The following is a 19,762-nucleotide window of genomic DNA, read 5'->3' as shown; positions in this document are numbered from 1 at the left end:
TATCCCAGCAACGCGCTTCAGCTGCATTTTCGCTGTAAGTGGTAGCATATTCCTGCACAACCTGGCCCTTAAGCTAACCGTATCCCCCAACATTTGGACAAAGACAAACAAAACAAAAACAAGACAGGAAAGAAAAGAAAAACACCCAATCAATCCTGCCCCTAGATAGTCTAGGACAAGGTCACCGGTGTGTTTGACAGGTCCCCGCTCTCTCTTCCGGAGGGACTGCAGGTTCAAAAAGTCAACCGTGTCAGAACCACCAGCTCCTCGTGCGGTCTAGACCTTTAGTGGCAAGCCGTGGCTTAGTCTAGTTATTCAAGCTATGCTTTTCTCGCCACAATACAATATACAATTCACTTGCTTCCCACCCCCCACACTATCTCTTCAAAAATCCTCCATATACTTTACGAAGCCAGTACATAAGTGGTATTCATAATTCCGCTAGCATAAAATACATTGGAACAGTAAACTTCTGATTATATATGACCGCTAACCCTGCACACATGACTGCCTCATCACACAGACACAGTATCACACACGCTCAATAAACTCAGTCATGCAAACCGAACCACAATAATCGCCCTTCAGCCATCATCCGCCTGTGGATCAGCATTCCTCAAACGGTTTTCGTGACTGTCCACCCATCGGAGGGCCTTCTTAGGATCTTCAAAGAAAGTGGTTCTGCCCAAAGCGACTATCCGTAGCCGCGCTGGATACAGCATTGAGTAGGGGACATTCAGGCTGCGCAACCGCCTCTTTATATCCAGGAACCGCGACCTCCGCTTCTGGACCTCCATAGAGTAGTCTGGAAACAGCGACACCTTCTGACCTCCAATGGTTAGATCAGGTTGTTCTCGGGCCTTACGCAGGAGTATATCTCTATCCTTATAATGCAGGATCTTCATAAGAACCGGTCTTGGTGGAGCGCCTGGCGGTAACGGCCTGGTGGGGACCCTATGGGCCCTTTCGACTGCAAAGAGGGGGGTCAAAGTCTCTTTCCCAAAGGTATCTCTTGCCCATGTTTTGAAATAATCGGTCGGGTTAGTCCCTTCAACCTTCTCCGGCACTCCCACTATACAAACATTATTCCTTCGCGAACGATTTTCAAGATCGTCCTGTTTAGCCATTAAAAGAGCTATTTTCTGTGTGTGATCAGCAGAGGCTCTCTTGAGGGAGGGTACAACATGCTCAATTTCCCCTACCCGGCCTTCCAGAGCAGTTGTGCGGTCTGCCAAGAGCTTTAGGTCATGACGCACTATAGACACATCTTCCTTTATGGAGTCCACCTGCATCCTCAGGGCCGTTAGCGATTTCCCACACTGAGTGATGGCTTTCAGCACATCTTTAAGGGTAGGCTCTTCTATATCTGACTCCATACCCTCAGTGCCATCCGATTCTGTGCAGGATCTCAGCGCCTCATATCTGTTGGATCCGCGGGGAGACAAATCGTGCCCTCTATCCTCCTCACCTTCACGATCGGTGTCAGGGTGAGACGATGGTCTGTCTCACTTCCCGCTTGATTCAGGTAGGTCTGGGGGTTCTGATGTGTGCGCGAATCTCCCCAGTTTGGCAGCCGCCTCTCGCTGGATATCTTTTGCGCGGTCACTGCGCCTCGGCGTGTCAGGCCCGGCGCCATCTTGCAACTCTCTGCTCGGACCTTTAGAGTCTCGCTTCGGGCCCATCTCAGCTCACAACTCGGCAATAAAAGTCCCACACTTGAGCGGGCAGACTTCAGCAGTATCGGGGCTTCAACTTAGGTGAATTAAATTCGGATTCAAGGGGTTCTATTCGGGATAACCGGATGAGATGATGCGGGAGCTCTGCTCAGCACGTCTGCTCACATCCTCCGCTAGCCACGCCCCCCAGGTGAGTTAAATTTGGTGTTATCGCTCTCACCTTCTTTCATACTGGTCCATGGAAGTTCTACATGGCGCTTTGTAGCCCATGGTCATGTGGAAATCGACTCCTGCTCAAACTTTGAAAACTCAGCCCAGAGCTATGGAAGTCATCCCGGGCTTGAAAATGAGCTTGGCCTGCCAGCCCTCTGGCAGGCCGCATCAACGAGGTGATGAGTGCCATTGCCTAGCCCATGGTCATCTCGAAACCGACCCCTGATCAAAGTGGGCAAATTGAGTCCAGAGCTATAAAAGCAATCTCTGGGCAGTGGGTCGGCATCTGATACTCCCATAACAGTGTCAGCATGTATTCTATTGATTAATCCAACGACTAATTGACTACTCTAATAAAAAAATAATTAAAAATTTATAATTAAAAACGTATTAACACCACCCCCACCGCCATGAAGGCTCCCCCTACATGCCCCCAGTGCCATCATCTGCACCCTCCAGATGCCAGGCTCTCCTCTCCCCAGTGCCATCAGCTTCAGTTGCTGGAGAGCCCCCACCCCCTGACTTCCCCTCCCAGTGCCATCATCTGCACCCTGTAGATGCCAGGCTCCCCTCCCCCCCAGTGCCATCAGCTTCAGCTGCCGTCGAGCCCCCCACCCCCTGACCTCCCCTCCCAGTGCCATTGTCTCCCCCCCCAGATGCCATCAGCTGCCTCCCAGTACCATCAGGCTGCCATCAGCATTTCCTGCCATGCCATCAGGTGTCAGATCCCCCCAAAACTACTGCCCATTGTGCCCGCTTCAGTCATGCCCTCAGTGTTAAAAACAAACCAACCAACCAACCACAGTAACTACTTACCTTGTCCCGTTCTTCACGGTCAGCTCTCCTATGAAGGCACAGACAGCTCCTCAGCACTGTGTGGTAGGAGCTTAGTTGGGTTTCTGTGCTACAGGCTCCTCCCACTTAGGGGGGGTAGCTAGGGTCTGAAAAGAACCAGGGCCCAAGCCCCATTGAATATGGCCCAGTTTTCTAAGTCGCACCCCCCATCCAGGGGTTAAGTCCTGGGAAAAAAAGTGGGGGAACTCACCCAATATCCACTGCCACCCGACCCCCCGCAGAATATTCAGTGCAACATAAAACGTAAACAAAAACTTGGAATTTGCGCTATTATGTTCAGACATAATTCATATCATATGCTCCCCTTATATATAATTTACTTACAGTTCTGAAGACTCAGGGGTGCTGGAAAGATTGGCCTCAGGGGTGCTGACAGGCTTGGCCTCAGGGGTGCTGACAGGCTTGGCCTCAGGGGTGCTGACAAGCTTGGCCTCAGGGGTGCTGACAGGCTTGGCCTCAGGGGTGCTGACAGGCTTGGCCGGGCAGAAGGAGTGTGTGAGACTGTGAGGCCTTTTTTCTCCAAGCTGCTGCGTAAAAAAAATATTTTTCATTACACCTCAGGTCAGACCCCCAATCAGACCCACAATGTTAATCAGACCTCAGCTAACAGCCCCAATAAGATCCCCAATGTTAATAAGACCCCAATAAGACCTCAGATCACACCTCAACTCAGACCCCAATATAAATGACCCCCAATCAGACCTCAGATAAGACCCCCATGCCTCTCACCAGCCCCCAGTGCTTCTCAATCAGCCCCCAGTGCCTCTCCATCAGCCCCCAGTGCCTCTCCATCAGCCCCCAGTGCCTCTCCATCAGCCCCCAGTGCCTCTCCATCAGCCCCCAGTGCCTCTTTTTTTTTTTGTATAATTGTCTTTTTATTAGAATAAGTACAATAAAAAAAGTATACATATACAGTTTCTCATGTGATCAATAGACTTTCAAATAATCCAAGTGAGAGAAACAGCAAAATTGACAACACAATTACAGCACCAATGTGCTGCACTAGTCATTCTCAATCAAATAACAGCTTATCTTGAGAAATCCCGAAAACCAGGATAATGGATCACTTACTCTATTATAAAAATTTGAATAGTTTGAGAAAACAAATGAGAGACAAGACAAGACAAGACAAGACACAAGAGGGGAGACAAAAGAAAAATGGGGAAAAGACTTTTAGTTGTTCATATCAAAGAAAGTATCCCAGGGTTGCCAAATCTTATTAAATTTGTCTACTGTATTATTAATGCATGCCGTCAAATATTCCATTCTTCTGACCTCCGCTATACTATTGAATAGCTCCAATTTAGTAGGTATATCTCGTCTCTTCCAGAACTTAGCAATAAGGCGTCTCGCAGCCGACAAAATATAAAGAACCATGTAGAGCACTGGCTTCTTTAGTATCATTGGAGGCATGTTCAATAAAAACATATATGGATCCAATGAGAAGGTAATGTTAAAAATCTGTAATAAAAGGCGTTGGACCTCCTTCCACAGTGGAAAAATAACTGGGCAGTCCCAAAAGATATGGAACAACGACCCTTGGCTAGAATCACACCTCCAACAATTACCAGAAACAGTGGGTTCAAATGTCTAAGCATCTGAGGTGTATGATACCAAAACATTAATATCTTATATGAATTTTCCCTAAAGGTCACACAAGTAGATGACAATGCTGCTCTACGCCAAATAAGTTGCCATTCACTTGGCGAGATGTCTTTTTCAAGGTATCTCTCCTATTTAGACATATATGTATGTCGTAAGACCTGCGGTGGTTCAGGGGTTGATAAAAGGACATAAATATCCGATATAAGACCCTTAGTAGAAGTCGAAAGCTTACATAGTCTTTTAAACTGTGTTGGGGTAGATACCTTTGTGTCTCGAAACATAGAACTAAGCAGATGTTTTATTTGCGAGTGCTGCCCCCCAGTGCCTCTTACCAGCGCCCGCCAGTGCCTCTTACCAGCGCCCGCCAGTGCCTCTCCATCAGCCCCCAGGCCCCCCAATCAGTGCCTCTCCATCCTCCCCGGTATTAAAATCATTGGTGGGCAGTTCACCCCCCCTCCCCGGTATTAAAAAGGAGATTTTTGTATAACTTACCAGTAAAATCTCTCTCGCTCTTCATTGGGTGACACAGTAACCGTGGCTATGTCCTTTAGGAGGCGTTGACACTAGTAAAAAGCTGTTAGCTCCTCCCCTGGCAGCTATACCCCCTCCAGCCTGGAGTGAGAGCTTCAGTTTGTGTACAAGCAGTAGGTGAAGCAAGCCAACCAAGAAAACACGTGGAACACCAACCATGTCAAAAGACCCAACGGGGTTCTAACCAGCAACAGCCACAACCGTGGCCAGACAACAATACTGGGTGGGTGCTGTGTTCCCCAATGAAGAGCGAGAAAGAGATTTTACTGGTAAGTTATACAAAAATCTCCTTTTCTCGCCCATATTCATTGGGGGACACAGGAACCGTGGGACGTCCAAAAGCAGTCCACAGGAAGGGAAAAAAACAGAGACCCATGGAAGTAAGCGTCCCTGCAGGCATCAAGAACAGTCGCCTGCAAGACCATGCGGCCCAAGCAGCGACCACCGAGAGTCCCTGTAGAAGGAGGGATGTGGAGGGCGCCACAGCCCACCAGTCGGGACCGGAGCGTGCCTGGAATGGAAGGCCACCAAACGAATACCCCATGCAATGCAGATGAGGGAAAGTAGTAACGTAGGAACCATCAAGGCATGCGGGGTGGCTATGAACCATGAGCCAGAGAGGAAAAGACAGGATAAGAATAGGCTAGGTCTAAGCCCATTCCCCGTCTGAGACCGGCGCTATACAGAAGTAGCCAAGGATTAAGTGGCTGTGCAAAAAACTCCGCCTGAGGAGGAAGGCAGGCAAGGGGAGTCACACTGTATTGCTAGCCCTATACCCCAGCAGAGGAGGGGGCCACCCACATAGGCCACCTAATTCAGTGCTAAAAAGAGTCCACCGCCTGACGAAAGAGCTGTGGAGTAAGTACCCAAGTATGTAGTGGTCACTTAATACCGCTCCCACAGTAGTATGCGGCGCTTGCCCCATCAGCGCAAAACTGATGGGGGAGGCCTAAGACTATCCGTAGAAGCCACGTACCATACTGCCACAGTTAAGTAGAGCGAATCTTTAAAACTCTACCCGGAAGGGCGCTGGAGAGGTGCAACTGCCAAGCTAGCGCCAGGGTAGGACCCCTACCTGAGGGGAATGTCCCACTGCAGCGACCACGAACTCGAGCATTGGCGAAAAGCTGCACCTGTGGAGGAGAACAAGCTGTAGCAGCTAAACCAGAGTGCCAGCATAACCAATTCCCAAAGAAGGAGTGGTGGCTAGAGAATACAGAGTCAATGAACACTCGACTCGCTGGAACGTACTCACCATATATGTGCAATGGTGTACGCACTACGTATTGATGCGGACCATATCATGACCGACTGTAACAATGGAGACCCATGGAGATGAGGGGTCTCCATGACACAGAAGTGATGCTAGGTAACCCCCTGCCCAAAACCAGCACCAAAGGAAAAGAAGGATACAATGAGGAATAGCCAACGTATCCACTGGCGGCACCCATATACCACTAGTGAAAGAGTAACGGGTACCCGCGGGTACTGACCATTGCCAGTTGAATTGCAGCATCCCAAGACGCTTAGTTATTCCCCTGCTAGTGGATCACTTTGGAAGGGGAAATGCACCAGGAAGCACGGTGATGTGCAACACTCCGCCTATGGAAGGATAGCGCGACAGTCGGACCGTATCCAATGGTGGTGCAATTACCATACTTATTGAAGGTGGAATGCATACGGCAAGTACCTAAGCCAGTGGAAGGGAAAATATGACACCAATGAAGTGGGTTAATGCCCACGGCGAGAAATAGTGCATGTGGCGAGTCCTGTACCCCGTGGGAGTGCAATTAATTCACCTAATTAATGGGGTAATGTATACAGCACACATTGTAGCCAGTGATAATGTCATTGCGCGACCTAAGGAAGGGGCTAACGCATACGGCAGGTACGGAACCCAGTGGAGATGCAATTATGCCACCTATAGAAGGGGGAAATCATACGTCCGGCACTGATACTATACTTAGTCCACCTGTGGCAGGGGACAATAAGGTAAGGCAAGTACTGCATCCCGAAGTATTGCAAATATTCCGCCTATGGAAGGGTGACAAGTACCGTTGGCCGGAGGGAGGATTGGGAACTATGAGAGGTCCTCCTTGTCCGATATGACACGGGCCCAGCGTGATACCACCAAACAGGGTGGTCCTGCGGTAGTGAGGGCAGAGGAGAGGGACCCGTATGGCGCACATCTTTTTTTTTTTTTTTAAACTAAGATGCCGGCCGGAAGGGGTTAAGTTTTTTCCCATTAGAAAACCTGCACTAGAGTAGATCCCCAGATACGCCGGCCTAAGAGCTAGCTGGGCAGAAAGGGTTAAGGCCACTTGAGGACCGGGGGCGGAGCTCAGCATGTTTCTGGGGAAGGGGGAAGTAGGGCGGGAATAATTTGTGCCAGAGAGCCCCCCCCTCCTCCGGGGGACGAAGTTTGCGGCCTAGCGGGCCGCAAAATAGCAAACCAAGCCCCTGCGAATAGCCGATTAGGGCATGCTAGCCCCTGCATCGGCCGGCCACATGAAGAGAGCAGCGGGCGAATGTGCCTGCCCGGCAACGGACAGGGGCTGCACCCGGCGGGCCGGGCAAACAATATCGCGGCCGGAACACCGATGCGGTGCCGGACGAACGTATGGCAGTTAACTCCCTCCGGAGCGGCGCCCCCTATGTGCCGATGTCCCTTCTTGGAGGACAACAAGAGGGGGAGTGAAGGGAATGACATCAGAGGTGCTGATAGCTTCAGGGGTGCTGGGAATGACTTCAGAGCTGGCAATGGCCTGAGGGGAGCTGGGAATGGCATCAGGGGTGCTGGGCTACGCTAAAACCCTGTGCTGTTGAAGACTATTGCCACCAAGAGGGAGGGAGGGCCAGGAGGGTTAACATCCTCAGCTAGTCCCGTGTACTCACCTCTCTTCTCTTCCCTGCCGCCATCTTGCCCTTTATCTTCTCCAGCAGGGTCACCCCTTCAGCTACTTGCACATGGGTGACCCTTCTGGTCGCGGGATGCAGAGGAGCGAGGCTGCCCTGGTCCAACTTGTCGTCTTGTGGGGGAGGAGGCAGCGTGGCAGACCTACGCTGGCGTGCTGCCCCGGGAGAACAGGGAGGCGAGGCGTCCACTGTTTCCCACCTGAAAAAGAAAGAAAATATGAAACTAAAATAAAAAATCTGCTGGAGCTACCTTGGTCTTGCCTCCTATTGACACTAGAAAAAACTGAAGCTCTCTCTCCAGGCTGGAGGGGGTATAGCTGCCAGGGGACGAGCTAACAGCTTTTACTAGTGTCAACGACGCCTATAGGACATAGCTATCGCCACGGTTCCTGTGTCCCCCAATGAATATGGGCGAGAAATCATTGGTGGACATTGCGCCCTCCCCCCCACCTCCCCAGTATTAAAATCATTGATGGGCAGTGAGCCCTCCCCCTCCCAAGTATTAAAATAATTTGTGGGCAGTGCCCCCCCCATTCCCAGTATTAAAATCATTTGTGGGCTGTGCCCCCCCCCTATTTAAATCATTGGTGGGCAGTGCGCCCTCCCCCCCATCATTGGTGGCAGTGTCAGTTCCGATCGGAGTCCCAGCAGTGTAATGCTGGGGCTCCGATCGGTTACCATGGCAGCCAGGACGCTACTGAAGTCCTGTCTGGCTGCCATGGTCAGTTAGTCAGCAGCATACTTAGATGCGCTGTGGCCACCCGGTGCTCCTTCTTCTTCTAACTCAGAGGTCTAGCGGCGCATTGCTTATGCTTATAGCAATGCGCCACACAGACCTGTGAGATACAAGAAGGAGCAACCAGGAGGCCACAGCGCATGTAAGTATAATGCTCCAGAGTAACATTGCAGACAGGACTTCAGTAGCGTCCTGGCTGCCATGGTAATCGGAGCCCCAGCATTACACTGCTGGGACTCCAATCGGAACTGCCGCTGCCACCAATGATGGGGGGGGGGGGTGATTTTGCACTGCCCACCAATGATTTTAATACTGGGGTGGGGGGGGGGCGCATTGCCCACCAATGATTTTAATACTGGCAAGGGCGGGGGGGGGGGGGGGCGCACTGCCCACCAATGATTTTAATACCTGGAGGGAGGGGGAGGGCGCACTGCCCACCAATGATGCAGCATCCCCATCACCATGGGAACGTTTTGGATATAGAATATACCATCGGATCCGAGTTTTCTCCAAATGGATGGTATATTTTAACTTCAAGCGTTACCTACAGAGGACCAGGAAGCGGTGAGTACAAAGCCTTCACCGCTTCCTGATCCTTTTGCCCGGCGTTAAAGACAGGCGGCCCTGAAAGGGAACGGCGTTCCTGCTATGAAGAAAGTGCAGGAATGCAGTTACCACACGTTCCCGCAAGACTCGAGCCCTGCCCCCATCCCCCCGCACATCACCTTTTTGCTGTACTCGCTATACAGCAGCACATACCTGTCACATCCAGGGCCTCCCAGGTGACGTCTCCTCTGATATAGATCTTTTCTGTCATCATCTTCTTAATTTGGTCCGTACAACTTCTTTCAGCCGCGCCTCGTCTCTGCAGAGTGTGACACACAGACGTATTAGCTTCCTCACTTTTCTATCATCATCCCCCAACCTGGAGTCCCCCGATTGTTATCCTTATCCTCGCTATGCTCCCTAATACCCCCAAATACTATCCTGATGAAAAATGAGTCCCCGCCCCCCCCCTCTAGTAATAGTGCTCCTCATAATCCCACCAATAGTAATTCCCTTCTAGAATGCCCTCGTTAGTAATACTGCCTTCTACAGTGCCCCAAACATTGATAATGCTCTCCAAGAGTGCCCTTATTAGTAGAAGAGCTCTCCAGTATTAATAATAATAACCTTCACAGAGCTCCCAGTAGAAATAAGGACTCCCAATAGTGGTAATAAAGTTCTCTACAGACCCCTCAGTAGTAAACCAACCCCATTGTGCTCTTAGTAGAAATAAGGCCGATCTATAAGTCCCTCCTATAGAGCCCCCAGTAGTAATAAGAGCGCCTGATGTCCCTGGATTTATTATACCCCTACAGTGTCCCCATTATTAATACTGGTCCCTACTGTTATAATACTCACCCTGAAGTGCCCCCAGTATTGATAATACCCGCTGCAGTGTTCCCTGTAGTTATATTCCTCCTTCCACCATACAGTCCCATCTAAATAACATCACATCATTTCTTGTGCCCTCTCCAAAATACAGTCCTTTGTAAACATCACTCCCCTCCTTCCAGCCTCTCCAACATACAGTCCCATGTAAACAACACTATTTCCCTTACCCTGCCATGCAGTGCCATGTTAATTAAAATCAGACCATCTCTCCAGCCACCTCTAATATACAGTCCCATGTAAATAATATCCCTCTCTATCTACAGCCCCCTCCAATATACAGTCCCATTTAAATAACATCACCTCCTCCCCAGCCACCTCCAACATGCAATCCCATGTAAACATCACCCCTTCAACATTCAGTCGTATGTTTTTTTTTTGATCAAATCTTTTTATTTAAGATCAATTTTTTCTTTTTACATGTGAACAAAAGTAATACACACATAAACCCACCCCGAACTCCCCCCCCCCCCCCCCCTCCCCAGCCCCAAAGTCCAGGTGCAGTCTATCCCTGAAAAAAGAAAAAAGTCCACAGCATATTGCAGATTACGATCCAGTGCACATTCACGCCACAAGCACATCAGCTCCTACTTATTGCTTTTTAAGGTACCTTATGTTATATTATACTCCTTTTCCTTTATTACTGCCTATGACTTCCCTTTCTCTTTCCATTCTCAGTCATTTGTATTAAACAGTAAGATGAAAGTGTTCAATCCATGTATACCATATTTTGTTAAACTTTTTGTTATTTCCCCTCTTTTGATAAACATAACTCTCGAGTTGCACCAAGGTGTGTGTCGTTGTTATTAATTCACTTAACTCCGGTGGGTCTTGAGCTATCCATCGGGACGCTATCCTCTTCCTAGCCTGATATAGAATGCGCTGAATTGCCAGCTTGGCCTCTCTGGATCCTGACACTTCCCCAACATATCCCAAAATACATGAAATAGGAGAACATTCAATCGAAATCTTATAAACCTTGACAATGAGATCTACCACCTCCCTCCAATATCTGCGTAGACGCGGACAGTTCCACATTAAAGAGGACCTTTCATCTGAATCAAGTATGTAAACTGAATATACATACATGGAGAGCGGCGCCCAGGGATCCCCCTGCACTTACTATTATCCCCGGGCGCCGCTCCGTTCTCCTGTTATAGGCTCCGGTAAAGTCATAGTTAGGCTCCACCCATTTGAGCCTGCCGCGGTCTCCTTCTCCTATGCTGTAGCGCTGGCCAATCGCAGCGCTCAGCTCTTAGCCATGCTAAGAGCTGTATATTCAGTTTACATACTTGATTCTGATGAAAGGTCCTCTTTAAGTGTATTAAGTCAGCCGACGAGGCACCACATCTTGGGCATGTGTCATCAGTACGAAATCCTATTCTATATAACATTTTCGGAGTCCTATATACCCTGTGAAGCAGTAGCAATTGCGAAACTCTATGAGCCTCACTTACTGCTATATCAGGAAAATCAGCTAGCACCTTTTCCCATTGATCTTCCTTCAATCCTGGTACATCTTTTTCCCATTTTTCAAACAGTTGTAACGGATTTTTTTTATGCATGGCCTCCATCAGGCTAAGGTAATGCAGCGATATCACTCCCCCCGAGCCGCCACCAGTGGCCGTGAGGTCTATAATCAGGTGCTTCTGGGCAGGTATCAATTTCTCCTGACGCTCCTGCACCTGGATGGCGTGTCTCACTTGTAAGTATACATAAAAGAGAGATTTGGGCAAATTGAACTCCTGTTGTAATGTAGAGAAGTCCTTGAGGGACGTGTCTCCAAATAGTTGCCATATCCTGTCCAAACCAAATTGCCTCCATGTCCTAACACTTGAAACCTTATTAAGTTCAGCATACATGATATTTGGCCAAATTGGAGTAAACTTCGTATGTCCTTCAATTCCTGCCATTTTCCTGGTCTTCCACCATACCCTATGTATTAGATCTAATACCCCATATTTCTTCCCTATTTCTTTAAAAGCACCATCCTCTAGTGCTGATAGGAGGCACCTCCTGTTAAGCAAGTGTTTTACTATTGTACCTGTCTTATTCACCTTCTCTACTTCACCCCAGCCCCTCAAATGCTGCATTTGGGCCGCCAGAAAGTAAGCCAAGGGGTCAGGGACACTCAGTCCTCCCTGGGTCTTAGACCTACACAGGGTACTCAATTTAATCCGAGGAATCCCCTTCTTCCAGATTAAATCTCTAAAGATAGCATTGATAGTATAAAACATACATAATGGAATCCACATGGGGGCGTTGTGCAGCACATAAAGGAGCTGGGGCATAAGAATCATTTTAAGCAGGTTTGTTCTGCCAACCATAGATAGAGGTAATTTCGACCATGTCTGTACTTTCTTCCTGAACTTATCCAATAACGGTATTACATTCAGATCTATAAAATCCCTGTTATTCCTGGAGACCTGTATCCCCAAATATTTAAAACTCAACACTATTTGCAGCCCCCTAACGAAACAGGATCTACCGCAATGCCATCAGCAAACGGCATTAGTACCGACTTTGACCAGTTGATTCTTAGGCCCGACATATGTCCAAATCTATTAATAATTTCCATAGCAGCCGGCAGGGACGTTTCCCATTCATCTAGAAACATGAGCAAATCGTCTGCGTATAATGCTACTTTTTCAGTTACCGACCCGTATGCAAGTCCTTTGACCTCCGTTGATAAGCGTAAAGCCTCCGCCAGGGGCTCAATTGCCATCGCAAACAATAGCGGTGACAACGGACACCCCTGTCGTGTACCCCTCCTCAAATTGAATGGGTCAGAAAGGCCTCCATTTACCTGTATTCTAGCCGTAGGACCTGCGTACAGCATCTTGATCCAATCAATAAATACTGATCCCACTCCCATCTTTTCCAATACCAGGAACAAGTACTGCCATTCCACGCTGTCGAATGCTTTGGCCGCGTCCAAAGACGCGACTGCCGCATTCAAGGCGTGGACCTGGCCCACCTGAATATTCAGAAAGAGTCTCCTGATGTTTATTGCGGTCGACATGTTTGGCATAAAACCTGCCTGATCCTTGTTTATGAGTGAGGCAATAACCGAGTTAAGACGGTTAGCCAATATTTTGGCCAACAATTTAATATCCGCTTGCAACAATGAAATGGGCCTATATGACTCTGCCTCTACTGGATCTTTACCTGCCTTTGGTATAACAACTATAATCGCCTCGTTCATTGTATCAGGCAATTTACCTATCAGTTGGGCCTCATTGAGTACTTCCAATAACTGAGGCAGTAAAATTGGGGCAAATTGTTTATAAATCTCAGCAGGTAGGCCATTACTCCCAGGAGCTTTATTGTTAGCCATGTCTCCCAGCGCCACCTCTAGTTCTCTGAAGGGGAGTGAAGGGGCTATCTAAGAGTGTCCTTTGGTCCTGATCTAGAGTGGGTAAACGTAAGGGATGGAGGAAATTTCGAATGTCGGCTTCCGTAGCTACAGTTTTAGAAGTGTATAAATTCTTATAGAACTCTAGCAATATCTGGGATATTTTTTCAGTGGTAACCTGCACCATGCCGTCCGTGTCACGCAGCGCCGCCACGTAATTAGACTTCTGCTGGGCCCTAGTGATCAGAGCCAACAGCCTGCCTGCCTTCTCCCCCTCTTCATAATACGTTTGTTTCAAGAAGAACCGCCTATTACGGGCATTCCGGAGAAGGCGTTCATCTAACTGCTGCTGCGCCTCTTTCCATTGAGTTTCAAGCTCTGGCCTAGGATCTGCTACATACTTGTTCTCGGCTGTCTCTACCGCTAGGAGTAACTGTTTGGTTAAAGCACTATTCTCTTTTTTCCGCCCATTGATTTTAGCAGCCAGTATCCCTCGCAGATAGGCCTTCATCGTATCCCATACTACTGTCTTACTGGCAGAGGGGAGATTTCGTTCAAAAAACTCAGTTAAATCATCTTTTACGTCTGACAGATCAGCTAGGATATTCAACCAGAAAGGATTGAACTTCCATTGAGTAGTTCTGCGCGACACGGGCGGCACCATCTGGAAGGTCGCCATAATCGGTGAATGATCAGAAATTTGTCTTGGTAAGTATCTAATGTCATGCAATAAATAGCCCATTTCCTCATTGCCCAGAATGAAATCGATTCTGGACAAGGAACCAAATGTGCTGGAGCGACAGGAGAACCGTCTAGTGTCAGGGTACCTTAACCTCCAGAAATCCAGAATGGCTGCCTCCTGTAGTAATCGGCCGAAGGGAGTGAGATCGCTGCTGACAACCTGTGGGGAAGCCCAGAATTTATCCATTGACAAGCTAGGTATGTTGTTAAAATCTCCCATCATTAAAGTAGGCACATTAGGTCTTTCCGCTATCAAAGCAATTAACTGCTTCATCACCTGTGGGGAATACGGTGGAGGGATATAGACACCAATAATTACACATTCAACTGAGTATAAGGAGCCATGTATGTACACGTATCTGCCCTCTCTATCAATTTTCTGGGAGAAACAGGAGAACGCAATAGACCTGTGTATCAAAATGCTAACCCCTCTTGCGTAAGCAGAATAGGTGGCATGGAAGCAGTGACCAGCCCATCTCGGTGTAAGAATGCCAGTTTGGTCTGGCAGTAAATGAGTCTCCTGGAGACAGCAGATCAGGGGCTGATACTTCCCCACACCATCCAACACTGCCCTTCTTTTGTTTGCTTCCTTAATCCCCCTAACGTTCCAGCTGAAAAAGGTGACCTTACCAGCCATCAGAACAAAACATCCATCTATAGGTGAGTCGGGTCCTGGTCTGACCTAACTCAGCAGCGTGTTTATGCTGCAATCTCACTGTGGATAATAGTATATTCCTACATAACCTGGTTTCTAACTTAACCCAAACCCCAAACATAAGGACAAAGACAGACAAAAGAAACAACAAAAAACGAGACAGGAGAGAAAGGAAAAATCCCTGTCACTCCTACCTTGAGGTAGTCTAAGACAAGGTCACCGGTGTGTCTGACAGGTCCCTGCTCTTGCTCCCGAAAGGGACTGCAGGTTTAAAAGAAAGTCAACCGTGCCAGAACCACCAGCTCCTCTTACATGTTAGACCTTTAGCGGGAAGGCGTGACGTACTCTGATTCTTAAAGCTATACAGTGCTCCTCAGAATTCACAGTACACTTACATTTCCGCTCTCCACATCCTCTCTTCAATAATCCACCTATTGTCATATGAACCCGTTAAGTAAGTAAAGTACACAGTTTTCATCAGTATGAGGCATATTGAAACAATAAACTGTAAATAATAATGCAGCCACTATCCCTACGTATATAACTGTCTAATCACACAGACACATTATCACGCACTCGCATATATTCAGTCATGCAAACCGAACCGCTGCAACCGTCCTTCAGTCGTCATCCGCCTGTGGATCAGCATTTCTCAAACGGTTTTCGTGACTGTCCACCCATCGGAGGGCCTCTTTAGGGTCTTCAAAGAAATTGGTTCTGCCCAAAGCAACTATCCGCAGCCGCGCTGGAAACAGCATCGAGTAAGGGACGTTCAGGCTGCGCAACCGCCTCTTTATATCCATGAATCGTGATCTCCGCCTCTGTACCTCCATAGAGTAGTCTGGAAACAGCGACACCCTTTGACCACCAATGGTTATATCAGGTTGTTCACGGGCCTTACGCAGGAGAATGTCTCTATCTTTATAGTGCAGGATTTTCATGAGGACCGGTCTTGGTGGGGCACCCGGTGGTAACGGTCTGGTAGGAACCCTGTGGGCCCTTTCCACAGCGAAAAGAGGTGTCAGAGTCTCTCTTCCAAAGGTTTCTCTCGCCCATGTTTTAAAATAATCTGACGGGTTAGAGCCCTCAACCTTCTCCGGTACCCCCACTATGCTCACGTTATTTCTCCGTGAACGATTCTCAAGGTCGTCCTGCTTGGCCATTAGAAGGGCTATTTTCTGTGTATGATCAGCAGAGGCTCTTTTTATGGCGGGTACAATATCCTCCATTTCCTCCATTCGCCCCTCCAGAGCAGTTGTGCGGTCCGCCAGGCGTTTCAGATCATGGCGCACTATGGACACATCTTCCTTTATGGAGCCCACCTGCATTCTCAGTGCCGTTAGTGATTTCCCACACTCGATGATGGCTTTCAGCACATCCTTAAGGGTAGGTTCCTCTATATCAGGCTCCATAGCGTTAGTGTCATCCGGTTCTGTAGAGCCTCGCAGCACCTCATATCTGTTAGATCTGCTGGCGGGAGTATCATGTGCGTTATTCTCCTCACCCTCACGATTATGGTCGGGTTGAGATGAAGACCTGTCTCACTTCCCGCTTGACTCAGGTAAGTCCACAAGTTCTGGTGAGTGCGCAAACCTCCCCAGCTTAGCAGCCGCTTCCCGCTGGATGTCTTTCGCGCGGTCGCTGCGCCGCGGCATGTCAGGCCCGGCGCCATCTTGCAGCTCCCTGTTCGAACCTTTGGAGTCTTTCTTTGGTCCCATTTTTGCCCACAAATCGGCACGGAAAGCTTCAGCTTCGGGCGGACAGGTGTCAGCAGCACCAGGGCTTCAACTGTGGCGAGTTAAAGTCAGTTTTTTGGGGGTTCTAATCAGGATAATAGACGAGATGAAGCGGGAGCTTTACTCAGCACGTCTGCTCACATCCTCTGCTAGCCACGCCCCCTTTCAGTCGTATGTAAATAGCATCACCCCCCCCACCAACCAGGCAGCTGCAACATATAGTCCCATGTAAATAATATCCCTCTCTATCTACAGCCTCCTGAAAAATACAGCCCCATGTAAATAATACCCCTCTCTATCTACATCCCCCTCCACTATACAGCCCCATGTAAATAACATAAAATCCTCCCCAGCCACCTCCAACATGCAATCCCATGTAAACATCACCCCTTCAACATATAGTCCCATATAAAAAATATCCCTCTCTATCTACAGCCCCCTCCAATATACAGCCCCATGTAAATAATATCCCTCTCTATCTACAGCCTCCTCCAAAGTATAGCCCCATGTAAATAATACCCCTCTCTATCTACATCCCCCTCCAATATACAGCCCCATGTAAATAACATAACATCCTCCCCAGCCACCTCCAACATGCAATCCCATGTAAACATGACCCCTTCATCCATCCAGTCCTATGTAAATAACATCACCCCCCCCCCCCCCCCCCCCCCACCACCACCACCACCAACCAGCAGTGGCGTAGCGTGGGTTGCCAGCACCCGGGGCAAGCCAAAAATTGCGCCCCCCCCCCCCCCAGCCCGTGGGCACACCCCTTTTAACAGATAATGTAGTAGATCACTTGCAGTCCTATGTAACACCACAGATAACAGTGATAACTCTCCGTGTACAGATAATGTAGTAGATTCAACTGCAGTCCTATGTAACACCTCAGATAACACAGTGATAACTCTCTGAGTACAGATAATGTAGTACAGGGGTACTCAACTAGTTTTATTAAAGGTCCACATACCTGGGTCTGCAGTCAGGTGAAGGTCCGAGCTGAACGCCAACAGTAAAGATGCCATGCGATCATGTGATCCATGTGCGTGGGGCGCTCTGACGTTATAGTGGAGCGCCCCGGGTAAGTCCCAGAATTAGTAATGGCCACATTAGTGCCCCAGTAAGAATAATGCCCCCAGTAAGAATAATGTCCCCATTAGTGCCCCCAGTAAGAGTAATGCCCCCATTAGTGCCCCCCTTCTCTGCTTTTGCAAAAAAAAAAAAAAATTAGCATGCACCTGGCTGCGGTGAACATTCGCTGCTGACTGCAAGCTCAGGACCGGTGCTCTAACGTGATGACGTCTTGTAGGTCCTGTCCTGAGCTTCTAGTCAGCAGGGAGTGTTCTCCACAGCGTCAGCAAATGGAGGTGGAGGTACCGTAATTTTTTTTTTTTTTTACTAGCACAAGTAGCGGTGGAGGTAAAGGCTGTACTAATGGGCGTTCCATGATGGAAGCGCTCATTAGTAAGGCTACTTTCACACTTGCAGCAGGACGGATCCGACAGGCTGCTCACCCTGTCAGATCCATCTTGCCACTACTTCGCCGTGCCGCTGCTCTGTGCCCATCGACTATAATGGGGATGAGGGCAGAGCTACGGCGCAGCACGGTGAGAGGCCGCCAGACTAAAAGTACTACATGTCCGACTTTTTCGTCTGGCGGCCTCACGCCGTGCACTGCCATCCTGCGCCGTAGCTCCACTCCCGCTATAGTCAATGGGGAGTGGCAGTCTGGCGAAATAGCAGCAGGACGGATCTGACAGTGTGAACAGCCTGTCGGATCCGTCCTGCTGCAAGTGTGAAAGTACCCTAACAGTCCTTACAGGAAAATTCTGGCACCGGCAAGGGAACTAAAATACCAGCCTTGCTGGTGAACTACTGGCCAGGTGGCAACCCAAGCCACAGAACAGACATATGATAGTTTTGTTCCGCATCCAATTCCCATTATTGGGGGATTGGATGCGGACCCCTTAATTACAATGGGGCCACAAGAGATGCAGACAGCACACTGTGTGCTGTCTGCATCTTTTTCCGCTCCATTGAAACTAAGGGGTCCGCATCCAATGCCCCAATAATGGGAATTGGATGCGGAACAAAACTATCATGGTTTGATGAGGCTTTATCACTTTATTTAATCAGATTACCTTTAATTTTAAAGAAGATGGCCCAGGAGAGGTGGGAACACGACACTGACTGGAGTCCTTTCCTGCAGTCAGTGACGTGTTCACGCCTCTCTGCAGCCCTCTCCACGCCCCCCTTCCTTCCCAAATGTGACATTTATTTCATTGGTGGCAGCGGTGATGTCTCTCCCTCTCCAGCATCACGTAAGTGTCCTTCGGAGCTTGAAGCTCCCTTACCTGCTGCCGCTGCTGCAGGGGAGGAGGGACCTGTGAGCGCACTGAGGGAGAAAGCGCTGGTGCCTGCATGTGGAGGGAGCCGTCTCTCACTGCGCCCCTGGGGCAGGAAGAAGTGCGCCGGTAAGCTCCTCCTCCTGCACGTACCAGAGTGTGCAGGAGAGGAGGAGCGCTACATGTGCAGTGCTCCAGACAAAAAAAACCATTGGCTCCTAAACTAAAAAATTTAGGAGCCAAATTACATTTATTAGTCGCCAAATTTAAAATGTATATAATTTAAAAAAAAAGTGTAGTGTCCCCACTAGATAAGCGTGGGCACTACACAAGGGTCAATTGGTGTGTGCGTTACTCTTCCTTCTTAGGGACAGGAATGTTATCTCTAATTGTGCATTTTATGTAATTTATAAGGTATTGTTTGCATGCAATGTTCCCCTGTTATATATAACATCAGGCCTAGTTAGCTGCAGTTAGTCATCCCAGACGTTAGAGGGAGATAGAGAACCCCTGGTATAAGTATTCAGGCCCAGACAGGGAGGGGGAGTTGGAGGTCAGGAGTCTGCAGTGACAAGCTAGAAGGCACCAGCCAGAGCCTTCTCCTGACATGCAACTAGACAGTCCAGGCTTCTAGTTGCTACCAGGAGACTAGTAGAGGGATCCTAGTTCCTGCTGATCAAGAGAGCCATGGTTAGCTCAGAAGATCTACCCCAAGGGAAGAGTTTAACTCCTGAGAGGGAAACCCTGTAGTTCCCATCAAGCCAAGCAGAGTCAACATGTCCAGCTAATACAAGTAAGCTGAAGGGCAGAAAAAGTAGAAATGTAAGGCAAGAATGAGTACCTGAGGAGGATTATTTACCAAGGATAAAAGCCTACAATAAGGTATCCGGGCCTTGGGATCAAAGCCAGACAGGAGTTCTAAAGGAACGGTGTACACTATCTCCGAGGAGTCTGTACAGCC

The 19,762-nt window shown here is 48.8% G+C and overlaps 1 long non-coding RNA gene across 1 annotated transcript; it reads right to left on the bottom strand.

The window, feature by feature from the left end:
- Positions 1 to 3,237: 3,237 nt before the first annotated feature.
- Positions 3,238 to 7,895, bottom strand: LOC120997300. Its single transcript, XR_005778145.1, has 4 exons — positions 7,776 to 7,895; positions 5,956 to 6,013; positions 4,842 to 4,912; positions 3,238 to 3,271 (listed from the first exon to the last, which is right to left on the bottom strand). It is a non-coding gene; the product is annotated as an uncharacterized LOC120997300 (long non-coding RNA).
- Positions 7,896 to 19,762: the final 11,867 nt, after the last annotated feature.

Source organism: Bufo bufo, chromosome 4 (assembly GCF_905171765.1).
Source record: "Bufo bufo chromosome 4, aBufBuf1.1, whole genome shotgun sequence".
In the NCBI taxonomy this organism is placed as follows: domain Eukaryota; kingdom Metazoa; phylum Chordata; class Amphibia; order Anura; family Bufonidae; genus Bufo; species Bufo bufo.
The sequence above is the reverse complement of the archived record's forward strand: the minus strand, read 5'-3'. Positions and strand labels throughout refer to the sequence as shown.